Genomic DNA, 21,264 nt, shown 5'->3' with positions numbered 1-21,264 from the left:
GTCTTTGTGTGGGGAGTAAGGAGGGCGTGTGTGTGTGTGTGTGTGTGTGTGTGTGTGTGTGTGTGTGTGTGTGTGTGTGTGTGTGTGTGTGTGTGTGTGTGTGTGTGTGTGTGTGTGTGTGTGTGTGTGTGTGCGCTCTAACCATGTGACCACGTCATGCTGGAGGGTTGGAGGGGGAGGGGGGAGTGTTATCAGCAGTTGCCTCAGCTGTGGTTTTTGATGTGTGTGTGTCAGTGTGTGTGTGCATCAGTCGGAGTGCGGTTGTCAACGTGTCAGTGTGTGCGTGCGTCAGTCGGAGTGCGGTTGTCAATGTGTCAGTGGGTCTGAGAGAGTATTGCCGACGTGCTCTCTAATCCTTCTACCGCCTCCGTCTCCGCCACCACCTCCACCTCCATCACCACCTCCATCACCACCTCCACCACCACAAAAACTTCAGAGGAACCTCCTTCACACATGGCGCTGCGTCTTGACGTGTGTGCGGTTGGAAACCGTCTCTGTGCGTTGAAGTCGTTGAAGTCGTATTAGCGGGGAATGCCTTAAGAGCGGAGAGAGTCTCCTCAGAGCTGTTTTGCGTGCCTTCACCATCCCTTTCCCCCTCCACCACAACCGCCCAACCCCTGGAGCACTTGCTTACTCGATGATTTCATAATATCTCTGAGAGCGTTCATCCTTCATCACGTTATCGTCGGGGGTGCAACGCAGAGACGCTGCGACTTGCGTGGCGCGGAATATCATTTACCTCCGGAGTCGCTAAACCCAGCCTCCAGAAACCCCACACCGGGGGAGACGTTACTGTCTCTCCGTGGATGGGCACACACACACACACACACACACACACACACACACACACACACACACACACACACACACACACACACACACACACACACACACACACACACACACACACACACACACACACACACACACACACACAATCTCCCAAAGCAAGCAGGAAGAGACAAACTAGAGAGGAAACGCACCATCCAACATCCAATCTCTAGCAGCATTAGTCTGGTGGCACGCTTACAGTTCACGCGCCGGGACTTGCCTGCAAAGCACTTTAATTATCTTGGGGAAAAGAATTAAAACAGGAATCCATATTTGACCACATCCACACTGTAATGCATATTTTATATGGTGTTGTATTAATTATAAAGTAGCTCTTCCCACTGTTTGCGCGCGCCCCGGGCGCCGTACGGCTGTGTTGTAATGGATCAACACGTTCTCGGCCCGTCGTAGAGTCGTTAGACCGCAATTAGTGTTATCGGAGCATCGCTGCCTTTTCTTCCACAGGGGCTCGAGTGCTCGCGCTTACGGGTAGACTTTTCAAAATGTCTGATTAGCACCATTTTTTTTGGGGGGGGGATCTTTGTCAACTACGAGACGCCGGAAGAGAGAGTGATAAAAGACATCCTGGAACACGGCGTGCTGCCAGCCACCCCTCAGGGAGCCATTTTGCTTTTTTTACTATATATATTTTATATTCTTTCAAGGGCAAAACAATCACATCAGCCGCAACAAAACACCTCAGGAATCCCGTGCCGTAGCGGCGCTTATTTATTTATTTACTTTTATTCCTTTACACACCATTTTTTATTTTATTGTCATTTATTTTGCACAGTTTTTTTATAGATATATCTGATGCTGCAGTAAAAAAAAGACAAGGCAAGGCGGCGGCCAGCCGGACGGACGTTGGCTCCACGCAGACGGTGACTTTGGGCTGCGGAGGACTGCCTCTGCCAGCCGTCCCAGAGGTAACCGCAAAGCAGGTCGTAAATCTCGGCGGAAGCGGTCCCCTGGCCGCCTGCAGGGAGAGCTGGCAGGTCATTAGCAAGCGTTGAGCCACGCGGTTAGGCTGCTCCGTCTCACACATGCCCGCACTGTCACTGTGGGGAGGAACACCCACTTCCTGTCTGCCCTTTCAACTCCGCCCGCACCCCCCTCCCCACCCACCCACCCACCCACCCACCCACCCACCCACCCACACCTCCGCCCGCCCCGGGTTTACCTCATACACGCCCGCAGACAATACACCCCATGAGGGGGAGAACCTCGCCGTGGGTTTTACCGCCGCCAGCGGATATCGATAATGGAGGCAGGGGCAGGTCGTGGTAGCGGATTAGCATACCGCTACGGCTGGGCCGGACCCAGACGTAAAAACACTGAGTTGGAAATGATTTATCCCTTCTCTCTATCTCCGTCTCCTCTCTCTCGCTTCCGTCGCTCTCTCGCCCTCAGCTCCTATGGTATATATGCAAAACGTACATGAAGATGCTCGATTGTGGTAGACTGTATATGTGTGTGTCTGTGTCTGTTGTGTGCGTCTGTCTGTGTGTATATGGTGTTATGTGCTATGGGGGTTGGTGAGATGGTTGAGGGAGGGAAGTGGAGCCGGGAGGTGTGTGTGTGGGGGGGGGGGGGGGGGGGGGGGGGGAGCACTAAAGCGAATCCACACAACCCCGGAGAGGCGGGGGGGGGGGGGGGGGGGCGGCACTGTCTACCTCCTGCTCTCACACGAGCGTGCCTGCACCCTTTTAATATGCGCCATTGGTGACACGCTCGCCCTACCCTGGTCCACCTTTCACTGGGAGTCTCACTAAGCTCTGGTGTTAATAGAAGGGTATTGTTGGGACTGGTGGACTATGGAAAGGGGCACAGAGCGCGCAATAAAAACCTCACGATAACAAGTGTTGAATGGTGGTCCGAGCTGCCCACTCGGTTTTAAAATAGTTGCCATTTTTCAAAGTAACAAAGGCCGGCACTGCCACAACATAAGGGCAGTGGTCGAGGGGGACATCTTAGGGCACTTTAGTTGTGTTCTCGAGCTAATATATCACGGTCAAATTAATTGCGATAGCGACAGTCTGCACTTGGATAGCGAGTTCGATAGCTGCTCCGGCTACTTCAGATCAGCAAATGTCATTACTGCCGTACACTGCTGCTTTTAAAACATCAGCTCGCCGGCGTTCAGGAAGGTGGGTTCAGATGGATGCCGGGGCCAAGCTAACTGCACAGGACGAGGGAAGTGAAGGCACGCGGTAGGGCTACCGTTTAGAGACATTATACACTGTTGGAGTGGTTTTGATATGCCGGCACTTACTATATATAGACACACACAAACAGATACAGCTCTTATGCATGCAACAATATACACAATATATTTTCCCACCAATAGGTGTGACTAAAGTCTTAACTATAATTTTTGCCAAATTGTGAGATCTTACCTAACTCTACTCGCCTAACGCTGCTGATTCACTGTGCCTCATTGGCTAGACCCTAAGCCAATCAGGGTGCTTTTTATATTCCATTATCACTATCTCCCTAAGTCATCTATTTGCTGCGTTTTTATGCTAAATACAAGATGAACCTTAAAATAAGACTAAGGCAATTATGAGGCTAACAATATGTGGAATTTCTTTTGATGTTTGCTCGACAAGTAGGATTTGGTTTGAGTGTCCACAGGACAAACTGTGTGGAGTGAGACTGAGACTGATGAAGAGCCTCCTCTACACACCTTCCTCTTCTTTGGCTCAACAATAAACCTTAATGTAACCCCCGGTTATGACTAAAGAGCGAGTGCATTATGGGTAATTAAACACAAAACACACACGCACACACACGCACGCGCACATACACTATAGTATACAGAATACTATGTGCATACAGATACGAGCGTAATCCCAGCGATAAATCACCCACGGGAGGGGGGGGGGGGGGGGGGGCTAGCAAAGAGAGGCGGAGTCTCTCTGGCGTTGGTGCCCCTCAGTGTCAAATCGATCCAGTTCTCCCGGTTAACGGTAGCGACTTCGCCGGCTGCGGAAAAACACACAGATAGAAGAAGCCCAACTTCAATAACTCAACGTTTATGGGGCACGAGGAGGGGAGGCAAGGAGGGGGGGGAGGGGGGGTGGTTGAGGGAAGCCAAGACCACACTGCTTCTTATTTGTGGACCATTAAAAATGCATGCGGCCCTCCCCTACACACGCTGGCCAGCCTGATAATTCTGTTTGGCGGGTCAGTACTTTATGGCCTCTTGTGTTCCACAGGGCCGGGGGGGGGCGGGCGGTTGGGAGGGTTGGTGGAGGGGGTGAGACTTCCCAATGGCTACTCCACTCTGGTGTCAGCGTCATAACACACACTCCCCCGCTACCCCCCCCCCCCCCTGCGAGTCTCCCACACTGTAAATCTCCAGGAGGTAGGACAGCAGAAACAGCCTCCCCTCCTCTCCCTCTCTCCCTCGCCTCTCTCTCCCCCCCCCCAATCTCTAGAAACTGCAACTTAAGGTCCAGAGGACATAAAAACAGTCCCCAGAGGGGATCGCTATAGGTGCCGTGAGGATCCCTATATTTGTATGTCCATATGAGGCAAAAACAACAACTCTGAAGTAGCTCCTACTCTTGGCTTCAAGCCAGGACGCCATTTTACGAGAGTCCGCAAAATGATGCTGAAAATGACTATTGATAACCGATTGGTGATCGGCCGATTATTTAGTCGATGAAGAAACACTTTCGCCCAAAGACACTTCCAGGGAAGGTACATACAGGATGCATACAGATGAGTGATTAAGGTAGGGGTTATGAGCACAGAATGCTCACAGGGGCTTACAAGTGGACTGGGGGCTGCAAACCCAGAACCTTTCCCCGGGGGGTCAAATCCCTCACAAGTCACGACAATATGTAAACGACTTAGTACATATTTGGTTTGCCTGGGCTCGGACCTGATCAGATCATCCATTAACGGTGTGTGGAGCCATGTCTACCACGCTATCAGCAAACAGATAGCGGAACGCCAACGACTTCTTGACCCCGACAAAACATTGCATAGCAAACAATCTGAATACTTTCCCCTGGTGGAGACCACCCCCCTTTATATGCGGCAGCCAGCCGCATATAAAGCGGCAGCCAGCCGCACATGACACGTGGATAACGACACATGTCGGAGCAGCGGCGCGGATGAGACGAGGGGCGCTGATTAATTCCTATATGTATTAATATCGCGGAGGCCCGGTTGGGCCGAGTTTGAACGGGCCCGGGCGCGTCTGGATGTGTGAAGATGACAACGGAACAAGGGTGTCATAGTGATTAATCCCTTGTGCTCTGCAGGCCCCGTCACCTTCATAACAAAGCAACAATACCAGCCGCCACAGACAGCCCCACACATCTATTGTTGTAATTACCTGACCTTCAAATCCACATTAATGAGCCAGCCCGAAGAGGCCCCCCACATACACACACTCGCCAACATACACACACTTGCACGAGTGGATGCACGCGCACACACACACACACACACACACACACATCGAACACACAGACACCGAAACAGACACAGACACACACACACATGCGCGGGCGCGCGCTAGCACACACTCGCACACCAAACACACACCGAACACACACACACACATACACTCTCTCTTTCATCACTTGGCTTAGCTTATCTCTTCCAAGGTCACCTTCCAAAAATGCACTGTTCTCGCTCAGGAACTCACCGCCACCCCCCCTCCCCCCCCTCCCCCCCTCCCCTCATAAATATACATCTACCTGCATCTGGTCGACCCCGCCTAATTCTAGGACTGGGAGGGGGCTTAGAGAAATGACAAGACAATAATAGATAAATAAAGAAATAACTCAGGCTGTCACGGCCAATATGGGCCATGTAAATCTGTAGTTCCTCCAGTGGCGTTTTGCGCCGAGCGTTTGATGTGGGGGGACCGGTTTCTCACCATGTAGTTATTTAACGAATGTGTTCTAAACTTAAACGGACAGCTTATTAACAAAAATCAAACACAAAGTGTCAAGGATACAAGAGCAGCAGCATAACAGTTGTTGTAGCAGGGTTCATTAGACCAAACTCTATCGCCCCATTCCCCAAACTTTTTGCTTTCTTTATTATAATTTTTTATCACAAATGTGATGTGTTGTCATAAGCCGAAAAGTGTCCTTGTACCATAAAATACTCCATTGCTCTTATGAAAACACGCGAAGGAATAAAATAAAAAACAAGGTCCTATTTAAATGAAACGAGTGAAACTAATTAGCATCATGCAGTGGGGAAACAAAATTAAGGTCTGTCACATTTCCTGCCATTAGTACCCCAACACAACGAATCAACAACAACAGCCATCAAGACGCAAAACACTGTTATTCTAACAGACGAGTCCCTAAACGTGCTAAAAGAGCTGCCTTTAAATCTTTTTTCAACACCACCGCAACACTCAAACAGTCACCATCACCATCTGAAGAAAAGTCTGAAGATTATAGGTGAACCGCACTTCAAAAGAACGTCAGCCTGGCTCTCAGTGGGGTTTAAAGCCAGGAACTTTCCACTACCGTTGGTTTATTTGCTTGCATTTCAGATTCTATCGGCCCCAGCGTTAATGCAGGCCATGTCCTGCCGGTGGCGAGGCCTAGGGGGTGTGGCAATGGATGCCCTGCCTGGTACCTCAGGGCTGTCAAGGTCCCCTGCCCCAGAATAGTTAGGCGCCGGGCAGAAAGGCAGTCCCTCCCCAGACCCAATAATCACAAAACGGATTGGATTTTTCCACGTGGAGGAGCATCACAGATGGAGCCGGAGCGTCGGCCTTTTTTCTTAAAGCATTAGCTTTAAAAAGTCCTCTGAAGTAACAGTTTCAAAACATGACCGAGAGAGAGAGTCACAGACTACAAAGTGCACGGGTGCAAAGTGGAAGACCATTACATCCAAAGACAAATGCATTGTCTCTTCCTTTTTTTTGTAACAACTAAATGCATTTGGACTTCTCTTACTTCCTCTGCTAAATGCACTTACACAGCACTTAAGAGGAGTCTATTCCCACCATGGTGTGTATTTAATCACGGCGGTGTTAGCATTAAGGTGATATGTGCTGAGATCCCTGGCTCCCGGCGTTCCCTACCCCCCCCCGGTCCTGGGCCTATACCCGTAACAGACAGTCTCAGAATCCACACGGCGAAACACAATTAATAAAGGAGGATGCCACCTGCAAGAATTCAGCCAGATACATCGCACAAGCCCACAAAGTAATCTCCGAAGTTATGCTCGTCGCTCTATCTTGGAGCGAATCTTTTGTCACCGAAGCCTCCGGGAGGAGAGACCCGGGAAACGTGTGGAAAACAAAAGCCAGACGCCCACCGCTTCTGTGGCAGAGGGGAGAGGCGGAATCGACGGAGTCGCAGTACCAGCGTGCTGCTGCTGGAGTGAGGCGCTGCCGCGTTAACCCTAGGGTATTTCAAACATGATATTAAACACTAGAGAGAACCATTAGCAGCAGTCGTGGGGGCCTTCCAATAACACATCGCTGCACCCGGGGCAGAGAGGAAAACGCCATCAAATAAGACGTTGAAAAGTCTCAAGGAAAATGTTTTTCCAAGTCTAGGAAATGAAAATGTTTTGCCCAGTCTAGACCGCTCGATATGCAAGTGTACACAACGAGGGTTTGTATGCACAACAACGATAGGCAGACACAGCTCAGTTGAAGAGCTTACTTCATAAATAATCATACACCTGCATTAATATTAACATTGTTTGCAATCGCTTGGATCCTAATGCAATGTCTTCACTTTGAAAGAGTTCGTCATTACGTCAACTTTGAAGTGGAGACAAACAGATTTTTGCACCTCAAAGACCCCCTTCCCCTAACTGCACACCGCCCGTTTACCATAATAGCCCAAAGTGGAGTGTGCGTGCATGCACAGGCTCCGTCTCCTTTAAACATGTCTATTAGTGTTGCACAAGGATGTGTGTATTCATTAACATACATTTCAAAAAGGAATTCACTCAAGGCTGTGGTCTGATACATTTAACACAGCACGGCATGGAAATGCATTACGAAACTAAACATTGAACAACCCCGGGCACGTTTTCAGCTTTACTCGCTGACTAGCGTCCTTGTGTTTGTGTTTGCCTGTTCAAGGTTCCCCCGTTCTACCTTGATGATACAGTAGAAGATGGGAGTCGCTGTGAGCAGTGTGCTCATCTAAAATAGAAGCCCCATTCCACAGCAGCAGCAGCAGATGTGATGTTCTGAGCCATTGAGCAACATCGCTGCTATAGTGTCAGCGTACGAGCCGACATTTACTTCAGCTCAAACAAGCATGTGTTTTCTTAGTGACTCAATCTGTGCATTCATGCAGATGCATAAGAGGACAAACACCCTAACCCATTTATTTTTTGTCATATTCTGCTCTGTATTTTACATTGTGTTTATTCCTGTGGTGGAAGGTGTTCAAAAAAGGGTAAAAATGTGCTGCATCAACAAAACAGCAGCGAATTCTGCTCGCAGACATCGCGTTGGCAGTCCACTTTCGAAAGCGGTTGAATAGCAGAAAGCTTTCCATAGTGTTTACATTTCAGTGAGATCCTCCCAAGTCCCTTTACCCAATCGCGCCGATGTGATTACCCCCACGTCTTGCTTCGGGAGTAATTTGTTTATGTCAATTTAATTGTTGCGAGCCGTCACACTGTTTCACATCAGGTGTGTAACGATAAAGCGGTGCTGTGTGAGGCCCTCAATCAGCTTGTTGTTTCTCATTGTACACATCCTACGACTATCTCACCTCGCTCAATTATTCCATCAGAAGGATCCCCCTCCGTGAACGAGAAGTGTGATGGCGAAAACAGCCTGCGTATTACCAAAGCGTTTAAAAAAATTGAAAAGCCGGAGTAAACATCTAAAACAGAAAAATAAACAAAGCAAACCCAAATTTGGGGACGGACATGTGTGGCGGTGTATCAATTCTGATCGATAGCAAGAGCTACTGAGGGGAGAGCTAGCCTAGGGCATGGATCAACTACAGCAGTGATTGTGGAAACAAACTCACTTTGTTAATTCCGGATCCTGCATCGCGGCTTGATGCAGCATATGTAACAGGCTAGCATCTAAGCACGTCGTTTCAGCACACAGCCTCGCACTGGCATTACTAGGATATGCTCGTCGTTTGTTTAGATAGAAAGTCGGAAAAGGTTCAAGACAACAAAGAGCTTTTCCCACTGATGTGTAGATGAAAAGGAGGTCTACCACAAAGAAATAACACATAGGGCCGGCCGTGAAGGAAATAAGAGCGCCCATCAAAGCCCAGTTTTAACAATGACGCCGTTTCTTTATCAAACCTCTGTCAGGATTACGTTTTGAGGGAACAAGGAGCTATCGCCCTTGAAATCAGAACTTTGCTTCAAGCTCAATGAGGAGGAAGGAGGGAGGAGAAGACGTGATGGTTTCCTTCACTTCTGTTTTTCCAAAACGTCCGCCATTCAAGCAACAAAACGTAGAGAAAGTAGCTCTATAGCCCGGAGTTCTCAAGGTCCCTACTCTTGCAATTTCAATGAGCTTTGGACCGCATAGTGTTTTGATGTTTCCTCTGAAGTCCTTTGGCAAGTAACTGCGTTAAAAGGGCTCCACAAATCAAAAGGGACTGGACTATAGGAATGGCCGTCTCTCTCTGTCCCTGTATTTCTGTACACCTCTCACTCTGGCCAAAGGCAGCGTAATAACGACCGGAAGGCAGGTCATTTTTTTAATAAAGAGGAAAATAAATGAGTACACATTAGCGCAGTCCGATGCCCTTGTTGGGCCATTTCCTGTCGACATCACGCTAAAGTGTTCCCATGGTTACTGGGTGTGGAGTTTTCGGTAAGTAAGTCCCTGTCTACCCTACACATTAGGCTAATTGAGACATCTGGCAGGATGAGAGGAGGCCATTAGTATGTGCTGAAAAGACAGCAGATATGGAGAGAGGATGGAGACAACAAACAGGAAGGACAGTGGTGGAATGAAAGGAGACCATTTTTTGTGTTTAATCAACTTCTATACTATACTACTTTTACAACTATATAAGTAGTAAAAATCTGAAAGCATCTGTCCCTAGTCTTCGCAATACTATGAATTTCTAGAGAGTCAATGGAAGTTAGTAAATTCCTCCAACCGACAGGGTCAAAGGGCAAGCACACTGGCTACGGCAACCCGTACAAAGCCAGCACACAACGCCGTCCTAAACACCCCTTTCAGTAGACGTATCTTTCTTACCGGGACGAGAGCGGCACCTTGTAATAACCTCGCATCCCAAGGACACGTCATTTGAAATGCATTGGCTTCCTCCCTGTGGCGACGTCTCCTTTCCCCCGCAGAATTAACCTCTGTTGGCCTCTCCTGTCACTAGCAGACCGGGGGAGTAGGAGCTCGGACAGGTCGCTGTTACCGACGCAAAAACACAACACCACACAAGACATAAGACGATGACAACATCAGACAAAAAACAACATCCATTTCCTCCACATGTTGTGTTATATTCTTTGTCAATGAAGATCTGAGGAATCTTTGTGGGGAGCCATAAGAGGAAAAGGGAAGGTCAGGATGACCGCTAATAGCGGATGTTTTGCTCTCTACACGGCGAGGTAACGTCTTAATGCGGTCTTGTCAAAGGAGCGGAGGTGATATGTGAACACACTCAAGTCGCAGATGGCTCAATGCATATGGGATGTGATTAAACTGTAATTGGATCGGGACGTAGAGATGGATTCAGGGGCTAAACGGCATAGGCAGCAGGGACAGTGGTAGTCTAGGGTTAATGGCTCGTCGGTATCAGTCGGTCCAGGTGCATCATGGGATGCCTGCCACAGCCTTGTAAAATGTCAACTAAAAATGTCAAATGTTTATTTGAGAGTAGATCAAAAGCTTACGCAAAGGATTTTGATTACTAAACATAGATTTCTCTGTCTACATTCAAACTTAATTGATTTGCTGTCTTGAACAGCACGACAGAAAAAAAAAATGGACTCCTGAGATTGAGGAAATGCAAGACTACAGATCCTCTCAATCCTTTTAATTAAATGCTGAGAGCGGGAGATCTATTCAGAGCATAATAACAATCCTCTCCACGCTAAATTCAGATTTGGCATCAGATTAGGCTCTTTGAGCTTTTTGCCCTGAATACACCCAGAGAATGTGACACAGTGTGGATTAAGGCAGCGCCCCAACGCAGCACAGAAACTTTGTGAGAATCTGTGGAAGTTATAATTACCGAGCAGTCGACAGTAAAAGCAAAAGCTCTTCTCTCCTGGTGCTCTCACCACATTCATCATTTATGAGGCCGGACTGCAGTTCTGCTCTCAAAAGTGTTTAATTGGTTTATCTCTCGCTCTTGCTACAACCCCACTAAACCACCCGCACCACGTACGTGCACAGAAACATGGCCGCCGGTCAGAACCTCAGCAAGCCAGTAACAAAGCGGGTTGGACAACGTTTGGCAAAATAATATTTTGTAGGAAAGCTTTCTGGAGAAGTGCCTGCGTGAGCCTTGCACTTTGGAAATGGGCCTCTTAAAAACACGCTGATAAGCGTTGGTTATTTAGCTGCTCAATGCCTTCTCACGCCCTGGTGTTAACCATGTTAGACCGCATTCCCCTGCTCCATATTTCAGAGCAAGGGCAGATACATCTTGATCGTGACATCAGCGGCTGCCAGCTTGACTTATTGAATAAACCCGGTGTGGCAAAATAAGCATTATTGCTGCTGCGGGCGCTGGCAGTTAAATCATATTTACGAATGTGCCAAAAAGGAAAGCGACTGTCTCTTCTTGGACGCCCGTGCCGGTGGATGCGCTTTAAATGCTCGCTTCCCATCTGTGCCGCAATCAATTCGGAGGCTATCGGTAGTAGGAGTGAGAGCCTGTCGACGGCACCGACTCCGACTGCAGACCCGCGAGCCGAACCTGCACGGATCCACCCCCCCCCCCCAACACCCCCCCCCCCCCCCCCCCCAACACCCCTCCACCCCACGCCTCCACAGATCCTGTGCGATACAGTTGATAAACACAAGGCTTTAGCAGTGTAGCTAGATTAGATCAGTGGTTGGCCCCGCCACCGCCACATCACACAGTAAGAGCCTTGTGTTCGGCCTGACTCTGCGGTTCTGTAGAGGGATAGACACATGAGAGAGAGAGGGGTGTTAAACGAAAAGATGGAAAGACGAGGAAAGAATGCAGGAGGAGGGGAGGGCAAGGGGGATGGGGTGGGGGGGGGGGATGGGGTTGACAGCGAGTCAAGTAGATCCAGACCGCAGACAGCAGAGGCGGAAACTCAAGAGCAATGCAAGTAGTGCCGGATTAACCTGCACACTTAAGTGAAATGGATCAGCCGAAATTCATTGGCCTTCTGGGCAGTGTTTCCCTCCACTGGTGGAGCGGTAGTTAGCTGGGGCCGGCTAGTGCACGTACCTCTCTGTCGTAAAGGTCTGGCCCGGGCACCTCCTGCACTAATGGGATCAGATGTCCCTGCTATTTCTATTTCTTTCTTTATTTGTTTCCGATGGAGGAAGAGGCTCGCTGTAAACTCGGCTCTGATGAACCCTGCTCAGAACGGCCGACCTGTGATGCAATTTAAGGTCATAAACGCATCGTCTTCTTGGCAGTCTTCCCGCAATCTCCTCGGAGCAACTGCGGCACGGACTGAGCTGCCCCCCCCCCCCCCCCCCCCCCCCCCCGCGCCTGGCCCCCCCCCGCTCCCAGACCGAAAGAGGCACTGCATTCATTCCTCAATTTGGGCCTAATCAAGTTTGAATCGAGTGGCAGCCTCGTGTCAATCATGGCGGCCGCTCGGATTGCAGATCCGTAATCTCCAGCGGCGGCGGCGGTATGCCTCTGGGGGGATGTTCAACTCAGATATAAATAAAGGGATTGTCTCCTGAAAATACACGATACGTCACCGTTGGCCGGGCTCCAGGGTTGGGTTACGGCCGTACAGTCTAGACTGGACGGGGGGGGGGGGGGGGGGGCCGCATGGTGCAGTAAAAGAGAAGGAGGAACACTTAAAGGAGAGGGGGAGTCAGTAAACATGAGGGGGGAGGGGGGGGGGGGGGGGGTGGCTGCATTTGTTTTCTCTAAATTGTTTAAATACTTGAACAACAAAACGACGTTGGCGTCGTGTTTGTTTGAGTCACGCAGGCACACATCCAGAACAAAAGACACAAAGACCCAAGCAAACACACACATAAACACACAAACACACATTACATAGACACACAGCAGAGGAAACAAACACAATGACGGAGGCAAACAGGCGGCGAGTAAACGCGGCACTCTAAAGGGCCCTCTCTGCGGGGGCCCCCCCCCCCGCCATTGAGGCCGTCCAGCTTGGGGCCGATCCTCCGGGCGGGAGGCTGATTACGGCGGTAGGACGATGCTAAGCGCACAGCCCAGAGATACGCACCGCAGAAGCCGCGCGGGGCCCCCCCCGGGGGTCGGTGATACGAACCCCGCACGGACTGGTGTCCCCCTCCTCCACTAACGTAACCGATGATCTCTCTCCGTTTCCCAATTAAAAGAAGAAACGGCCCCCGGAACAGCTGTAAAGGCAAGCACTTACCGCCGTTAATGTCACAACTCTCCTCTAAAGAGCAGCATCTGCCGAGGCCCCGGAACAGGTTGGGTGCATCCGCGCCGGGGAACAGCGGGGCCCATGCACCGCTGCCCATCTGGGCTTTATGGGCGCGCCGGTCCCGGTGCCGGAGCCCCGTCCCCCCCCCCCGAGCGCCATCCCCCCACTGTCCCCCCACGTCCCAGCGCTCTATTCAAGGTAACCTAACAGCTCCAAAAGGTGTCTTTAACGGGGGGGGGGGGGGGTTTAACGCGCGCATCACAGGCAGAGGCTAAGTTCTTTGCATTTTAACGACGTCGACTCATTACGTCGGTGACTGTGAGCGGGAATAACCAGTGACTCCCTACTATTAACTACCGCATGTAGACGTGTGCACGGACGCAGGCCGCACCAGGCCTGATCTAATAACGCGTCGGGCTAATCCGATTTGCTGCTGGCCTGAACTCAGCACTGCAGTGTTATAAGCTATAAGGTCTGGAGGTCCCGCGGAAACACACCGCGGCTGCTGCTCCCTCTGCTGCGGGAGCACAGGAAGGAGAGGGGCAGGCCGCCAGGAAATGGGCTGCCTCGTAAGGAAAACAGTGATTTATTTAGGACGAACAAGGAAGGATGTTCACTTTTGACAATGTGATCAGAAGGAGGCCAGACATCGGTCAGGCTCAGGGAAACACTTCTCTGCTTCTCTGCTTCTCCACTTCTCTACTTCTCGCTTTGCTCATCCATTTTTTGTTGCTGCTGCACGTCGGAGGGTTATTTGTTGGAAACTTTGATATGTGCAGATACTTAATGCGTCCATTGTTTTGTTGCGTTCTTTTCCGAAGCTCTTCAGTTGCATGCGGCGAGACTGCTTCTCATCCAATTAGAAAGAGTACACAAGCACACGCAGACACAATACACGCACACACGTAGAAAGACAAACACACAGGAAAGCAGACCGACAACAAACAGGAAAGCACACAGACATATAATATTGAGTTTTCACTCAAGTGAAAATCTATTTCAACTAGAATGTCTATGGGCATTATGTCCCACCACAGATTTTACAAGATCAATATTCATTTTGCTAATCAAAAGAAAGACATAATTAAATTAGTGTTTTCACTTGTATTTTTCGCCTGGTTTTTACAAGGCTTTAAAGACAGCTACAATTATTTAATATGCTCGACACATATTCAGGATTTCGCTAATCCTTTCTTATATATTGCCAGGAATGAAAATATTATATAAAGTCTATTATTTATAGCATACTCAATTCAAGAAGGAATGATAGCCCAAAATCACAAAGTGCAATGATAGAACAGATAAGTCAATATCTTCAAAAAATTATACTTTACACCAACTGTGAACATAAACCTCTTTACACCTAAAAACAACAGTTATTTGTCACTGGGTGAGACCCATAACAAACTTGACTCTGTTTAGCATTAGAATCAGGTGGATCAGAGAGGGACTCGACAAAGAAGTTGTGTTGCTGGGCCTAATTAACAGCGAGACAAGACATCAGCTCACGCATTTCCCCGACTCTGTGCAACGTTATCGCGGGCGAGAGGTGTCACCGCCGCAGACCTCCTGCGGCAGCAGCTCAATTATTTCCGTAGAGATTAATTGCTTCGGAAAATCATGATGACAATGTGGAAAAGTAGGACAACAAAGCATGCTGGTTTATTTCCCCCGTTTCATCGGCTTGTCCAGTTAGATGTTGAATGTGTTAGGAGTCAGGAAGTCTTTAATATCCCATAAAGACATTCACACATTCATCATTACCCGGAGATACGGATATTAAAAATGGGCCTAAACACAACAGACATAAATATAAATGTCACTTTGACAAACATGTAAAGGCAATGTGTTTATCTATTGCCTGAGGGGAATAGAGAACCACCCCTATTGGTGTGGGTTCCATTGAGACAAAATCGAAACATATATTTAACATAAAGAAATGCAAAGAAGGGAATATGGAAACTTTGATTTATGACGGTCTTTAACTTATGATGTCTTTATTTGGTACAAAGGCGTAGTAGGAGGCTATTCAATCAAAGTATACAACTTTGAATAAACAGTTGTAAAATCTCAGATGAATCATACTCGTTAATGTGTTGATCCGATTCCTTTTTATTGACAAGGAATCTACTTGTTTCTTCCGCCAAGAGTTACATCATTAGCTGTATTTTATTTCCAATTCGTCGGGTGAAATGGCTTGCCACTCTTTCCATAACATCCAAATTAGATTTTCCTTTGCCAGAGTAACATGGTGAACTGATTATATTCCCGCTTCCTTTCATATAGGGCTGGGATTATAACATCATATCAAGTACCACCGGTTAAAGGAATCACATTGCACATCGTAAGAGATACGCAAATGGTTATTGACATAATTTGGTTGACGTTCTCGTCTCATGGAAACGGGTTGTGTTTGTTTCCACGGTGACGCATGACCCAAGATGAATGGCTTTCAAATAAGGCAATTGGCATCATCAAAAAACATCTCTACTGGTTATTTCCTGCTATTCCTTCTGCGAGCTGATCCTGTAATGATTGCCACTACGGGGCCTCTGTGCTACGCGGAGTGTATGTGGCACGGCTACCAGCTAGCAATGAAATAAAAAAATGGCCCTGTCATAGTATTTTCAATTAATTGCGTGTCTATTTCTGCAGGCCACCTGTGCAGTCAGCCCGGCTTATTTACCTACTGATTACATTACACAAACACGCTACGGGCCACGATGTGAAGTGGGCACAACAGGATGTTTACAATACGACCAGGCTACACTGTTTACAGCTGGGCTCGCTCCCAAGAACCCCTTCAACTATAGATGAAGAAGTGACCGGTGTTGGACAGAAGCGCTCAACACGTCACTAAAGCATGCAGCGAGGATCCTGGTGATAGAGTCATAGAGCAGAAGTTTGACGAGTTACAATGGCCGTGGCCCTCACACTAGGGCCACGGCCCCGTGCCCGAGCTCATTTGCATACTAAAGTCTAGAACGTTTGGCTAGTGTGACCACTCCATCCGTATTCCAGCACGGAAAAGCCCCTTGGCCACGGCACACTTGGGAGAGGTGTGCCGTGGCCAAAGTACAGATGCTAATGAGATGACACGCGCGGATACGCAACGTGAGCTGGATGACGTAGTCCTTGCGCGACCCTTCTTTCTTTATAGGTCCATGCCCTTCTTCCCCACAACAATGATTTTAAACAATGGCGGCAAGCAGTTCACGAGTGGGTTTACGTTGGTGCGATAGTGAAGTCGAGTGTTTACTTGAAATTTGGGCCGACGACAGCATTCAGTCGCAGCTGGACACCACGCTTGGCGATGATGTATTTATCGTATTACGACGTGATCACGTATGTTTGAAGGAGCAATCGTGCCCAGGCCATGGCCCTTGGGAGCAGTGTGACCATGGGCCAGCGGGGGGGGGTGGGGAGGGGGGGAATCGTGCTGAATCTTCCTGCAGCACGGAACAGGCAAACGGCCCTAGTGTGAGTGGCCCTCAGTTAATGGTTATTAGGGCTGGGTAACGCCACTGGTTTCACAAAACGATTCAATTCTGATTCACAAGGTCTGGAATCGATTTAATCTTCTATTCGATGCTGTAAAATTGGACAAGAAACCCTCTCACCTGCTGCATTATAAAGCAAATTAATGTTTACATTAAGAATTGAGCCCAAAGCAGTAACATAAATGTACTTTGTATCAAACTGTGTATTATAAACAACTTTCAATTTTAACCAGGCAGCCAGTGTAAATAATTGCATGCAGTTCGAGAAGTGAGCTAGTAGTATTTCAACCTGGATTACAACAAACCGACCACCATCACACCCGAAGAGTGCATAGCACACCGTGGATCATAGGCATAGCCTTAACAAATGAATGGCCCCATGGTTCTCCATGAGCTGTGCCCCCCCCCCCCCCCCCCCCCCCCCCCCCCCCCCCCCTTTAAGGAGTATCATTTTGCAAAGAGCAGAGATGCCCGATAATCCAATTTTAAGGAAACAGAAACTCTTTACTCCAGAAGAGTGGCAGCATGTACTGTACTCCACTTTTCATTTTCACCACGATTAAGATAACCATCCATCCAAATGAGACCGAATCTGATGGGATGTGATGAAGGAACTGCAGAGACAGACTGACTTCCAGAACACCAGCAACCAACAGGACAACAACTAACCCTTAGATAGAGGAAGGAAAGTTGTGTGAGCCGGTTTTTGCAGGACTTAATCCCTTTTTAACAGATTAGTTTAGAGGAAGTCTGGCCTCCATCCAAAACAATATAAATGTGTTGTGGTAAATTAGAATTAAGGATGTAATGAGTCTTTGAAAGCTCTAGACTTTATGCTGTAACAAACTCCAAGGCCATAGTTTTGGTACTTTCGTTCTTGGAGGAATCCAATGTTGGCTAACGTAGTAAAATCTTTAAAAAGACTAATAATACAACCACAACCACTAATAAGAAAACCACCAGACTCATGGGTTTAGAGGCAAGGTACATTTTTTACACAATATAATAATTCTAACTAAAGTTAACTACATCTGAAGTCATCCAATGGAAAAAAATAATATATATATATTTTATATATATATGTTTTATATATATGTGTGTGTTCGTACCACAAGAACCAGAATTGATATCACAATACAGCTGCAGAACGTGAATCATAGGCCGCCGTTGTGGGAACTTTACACATGTTTAATGCTCTCCTTAATAATGGCTGGCTACCAGAATACTTTTGGAGAACTAGTTGAGATACATGCACAGGCCGCCTCATCACAATTTGTCTGGGTCTTTGCTCTGGAGGATTAGAAACCCTTAAGATGGTGGTATTAGAGTTTTACAGCCCAGTAGCCTAAGACGTAACGCTATTCAAAGCTGTGCATTTTCCTAAAAAGAGCAATGGTGCCTTCATTAGCCTCTAAAGGGAAGGTAGGAATGAGCCTTAGCTAATGATGCAGCCCTGGGTCGACACACAGCAGGAAGGAAAGAGCCCAGCTGCTTGAATGAACAAGTGCTAGCCTGGGAACAGGGAGAGGATTAGGCCGCTGGATCGGGAAGATTCAACCTAGCTCGCCGAGCTAGAACAGTCGGCCGCGCTGTCTTTTCCCTCTGCTAGTGTCCGCAGAGACAATAGGCTTAGTCCTCCCTCCACCCCCCCCCCCCCCCCCCCGTTCTCCAGGCCCGGGGGTTATGATCACAAACCCATTACTAATGCATGGCCATCACACTTTAGCAACAGCAATTTACTGATTGCCATCAGTTTGGGCTGTGAGACAGTGCCCTGAGCCGCCGCCGCTCTGCAGAGATTTGAAGCGATGTGATTGGTCCGCCCCGGCGAGTGAGAACCAAAAACGCTTAGACAATCCCTAATCCGTGCGGGTGACAGGCAGATACAGTGAAATGAAGTGAGAAGAGGGAATAAATGAAGGGGGACTGAAGGCCAGTCAGTGCGAAAGGAGGAGGAATCGTGTGATGGTCTGAAGTGCCTCGGCAGATTTAAAGAAACGAAACCGGGTTTGGTTTTAAAAAAAATGCACTATGGCGTGGCTCTTAATGCAAATCTCCCCGACGCCCGCCCTTTGACCCCCCCGGGGGCCATGGCAGCAGTACTTATAGTGTGCACAGGGATTCCGCCGCGGATGCCAATTAGACGGCCCTCACAATACATAACACAACGGGGTTAAGCGCAGGACCCCGGCTGCTCTGCATGCATCGCAGCGCCCACCCGTTACCACGGTAAATACAGTGTCGAAAGGCGACCGTCGAATTCAGCGGAGAATCTCGACGACGCCGTCATGGCAGAGACCGTGTTTCGGCCTAGGAAACTGCCGATAACCGTGGAGGGGAAGGGGATGGTTTATGAGCACAAGGGGAGCACATTTGACTGAGTACATACGAAAAGTCACGTTAGCCTTTTGAAGACGAGAGCCTCTCCACCCTCAAAGGTTGCATTCATTACCCAGTGTCTCTCTATTTGCCCCGACCGCGTCTTATCTCTGGGCAGCCTCGTCTTCCACGAGAGGAGCCGCGCTCGCCAGGCTCTGCATTCCAATAAAAGCATGCAGCGGTTTATGATAAGGCCCTGCATGTTCCACATGCGATAAACCCCAGGCAAGAGTGAGACACATGTAGGCGCCAAACAGTAAAGCTGTAACGTTGCAGTGATAAAAGGGGGCTGCAACCGAACGCAGCGCAGTAAATAAAAGCCCGGAAAAGCTGTGAATTAAGGATGCGTTTTTCTGAAAAGCAATGCATAAAATTGGGAGAGGGAGGTAAGATATAGCTATTCATCCAGGTCATCATGACAACTCGCAATAAAACTGCCTTGTAAATTATTAGTTAGGTGGTGGTTGAGGAGGCTGGTACGATTGCTATGGTTGCAACGTCGTAATGGTGAGAAAATTGCAACCGAACATACATATCTTTATCGTGGTTGTTGTTGTCGTTATTTTAATCCAAGCTGGCCAAGCAGGTAGAGGCTCCAGATGGAATAAATTGTGATCTTCCCATATGATACCGCTACCTGAAAGATCAAAATCCATTCCCACCACAGCTGCTGGGAGGGTAAGTGCTTCTCACCACTGGAACATGCCAGTTATAGAGGGGTTATTTCTGTGCATCTCAGGCGGCGGCGACGCAGCGTATTCAATTTAGATTTTACAGACGAAAAAGACAGAGAGGGAATCTTTGTTAAAAAAGGTTTAACACTCCGTCTGAAAGGTCACAGGTGCTTTTGAGGGGGAACAGCACTTACTCTGTCTGAGACGCCGTCGCACAGGCTCGACGCACGACAAGGATAGAAAGAAAGATGGGGATTTTAATGACAGGCAGCAACAAAGAGCTAAACATGCATAAAGGAATGACTTAAAGCTCGCCAAAGCACTTATCACCTGTCACTTTGAGCGAGCATCTGGTTGCCAATCCATGGGAGTGCTTTTCTCTTTTTTTTTTTTTTTTACACCGTTCCCTCTTCACAAATGCATTGAAATTCAATCGGCCGCCTGGAATCAATGGGTTTTGAGGTGAATTACCTGAGCAGATTGGGGTTTTAGGCAGCTGGAGAGAGACGGCGTCACACGATTGCTGCAGCTTTGCTCTGCTCTGTTTGTTTTCCCAGCACTTTAGCTAAATTAGTAATTACCGTCACACAGCCAATTTCACCGTGGCCACTGTGAACTGAAAGACACACACCTGCAAGCGCGCGCGACAAACAAAAAAGCTTGTTAAGTGGTGAGCAAACTCTGGCAAGCTAATGAGAAACGCTGTCTTCAAATGCCTATGTCACCCCGGTGAACGAGGGAAAAAAAACAACAGGGGCAAAAAAAATAAATAAAAAACTTGGTGTTAGCACAGCTAAATTGTAGCTCATTGCAAATTGCGTGTGATCTGCGTCTGTAACGGAAATTGCCTCACAGCTACGCATTGATCCGTCCGTTTGTGCGTGGGTGCGTGGGTGCGTGTGTGCGTGGTGCGTGCGTGGCGTGCGTGCGTGCGTGCGTGCGTGCGTGCGTGCGTGCGTGCGTGCGTGCGTGTCAGGGGCGTGCGTGCGTGCGTGTCAGGGGCGTGCGTGCGTGCGTGTCAGGGGCGTGCGTGCGTGTCAGGGGCGCACGCGCGGCTATGTGGGTCAGGGGCGGACGTTTTAAAAACATTGAGATGTTGCCGGCACTGCGGCGGACCAGCTGTAATCCACTCACACGGGACCGGGCCCTCTCCACCCAACAGGTTCACAGTCTGAGTACCCTCGGCTAACACCTCATTTGGCAGCGGGAGCGACAACTCAGGAGGAGGCCAGTGTGTTGAGCGCTCCGGCAGAACTAACGGGCGCCCACTGGCATGCCTTCCAAGAGCCAGTGGGGGTCTCTCCATTCGCAGCCGGGTTGGCTGGGGACCGCCTCGCGCA

General features: G+C 48.8%; 1 protein-coding gene across 1 annotated transcript in view; it reads left to right on the top strand.

The window, feature by feature from the left end:
* Positions 1 to 21,264, top strand: part of sptlc3 (serine palmitoyltransferase, long chain base subunit 3) — a 290,563-nt gene that overhangs the window by 269,073 nt on the left and 226 nt on the right. The gene's annotated exons all lie outside the window — the stretch shown is intronic.

The sequence above is a fragment of the Gadus macrocephalus genome, chromosome 15 (genome assembly GCF_031168955.1).
Source record: "Gadus macrocephalus chromosome 15, ASM3116895v1".
NCBI lineage: Eukaryota > Metazoa > Chordata > Actinopteri > Gadiformes > Gadidae > Gadus > Gadus macrocephalus.
Note: the sequence above shows the minus strand (reverse complement) of the source record. Positions and strands in the feature narration are given on the sequence as shown.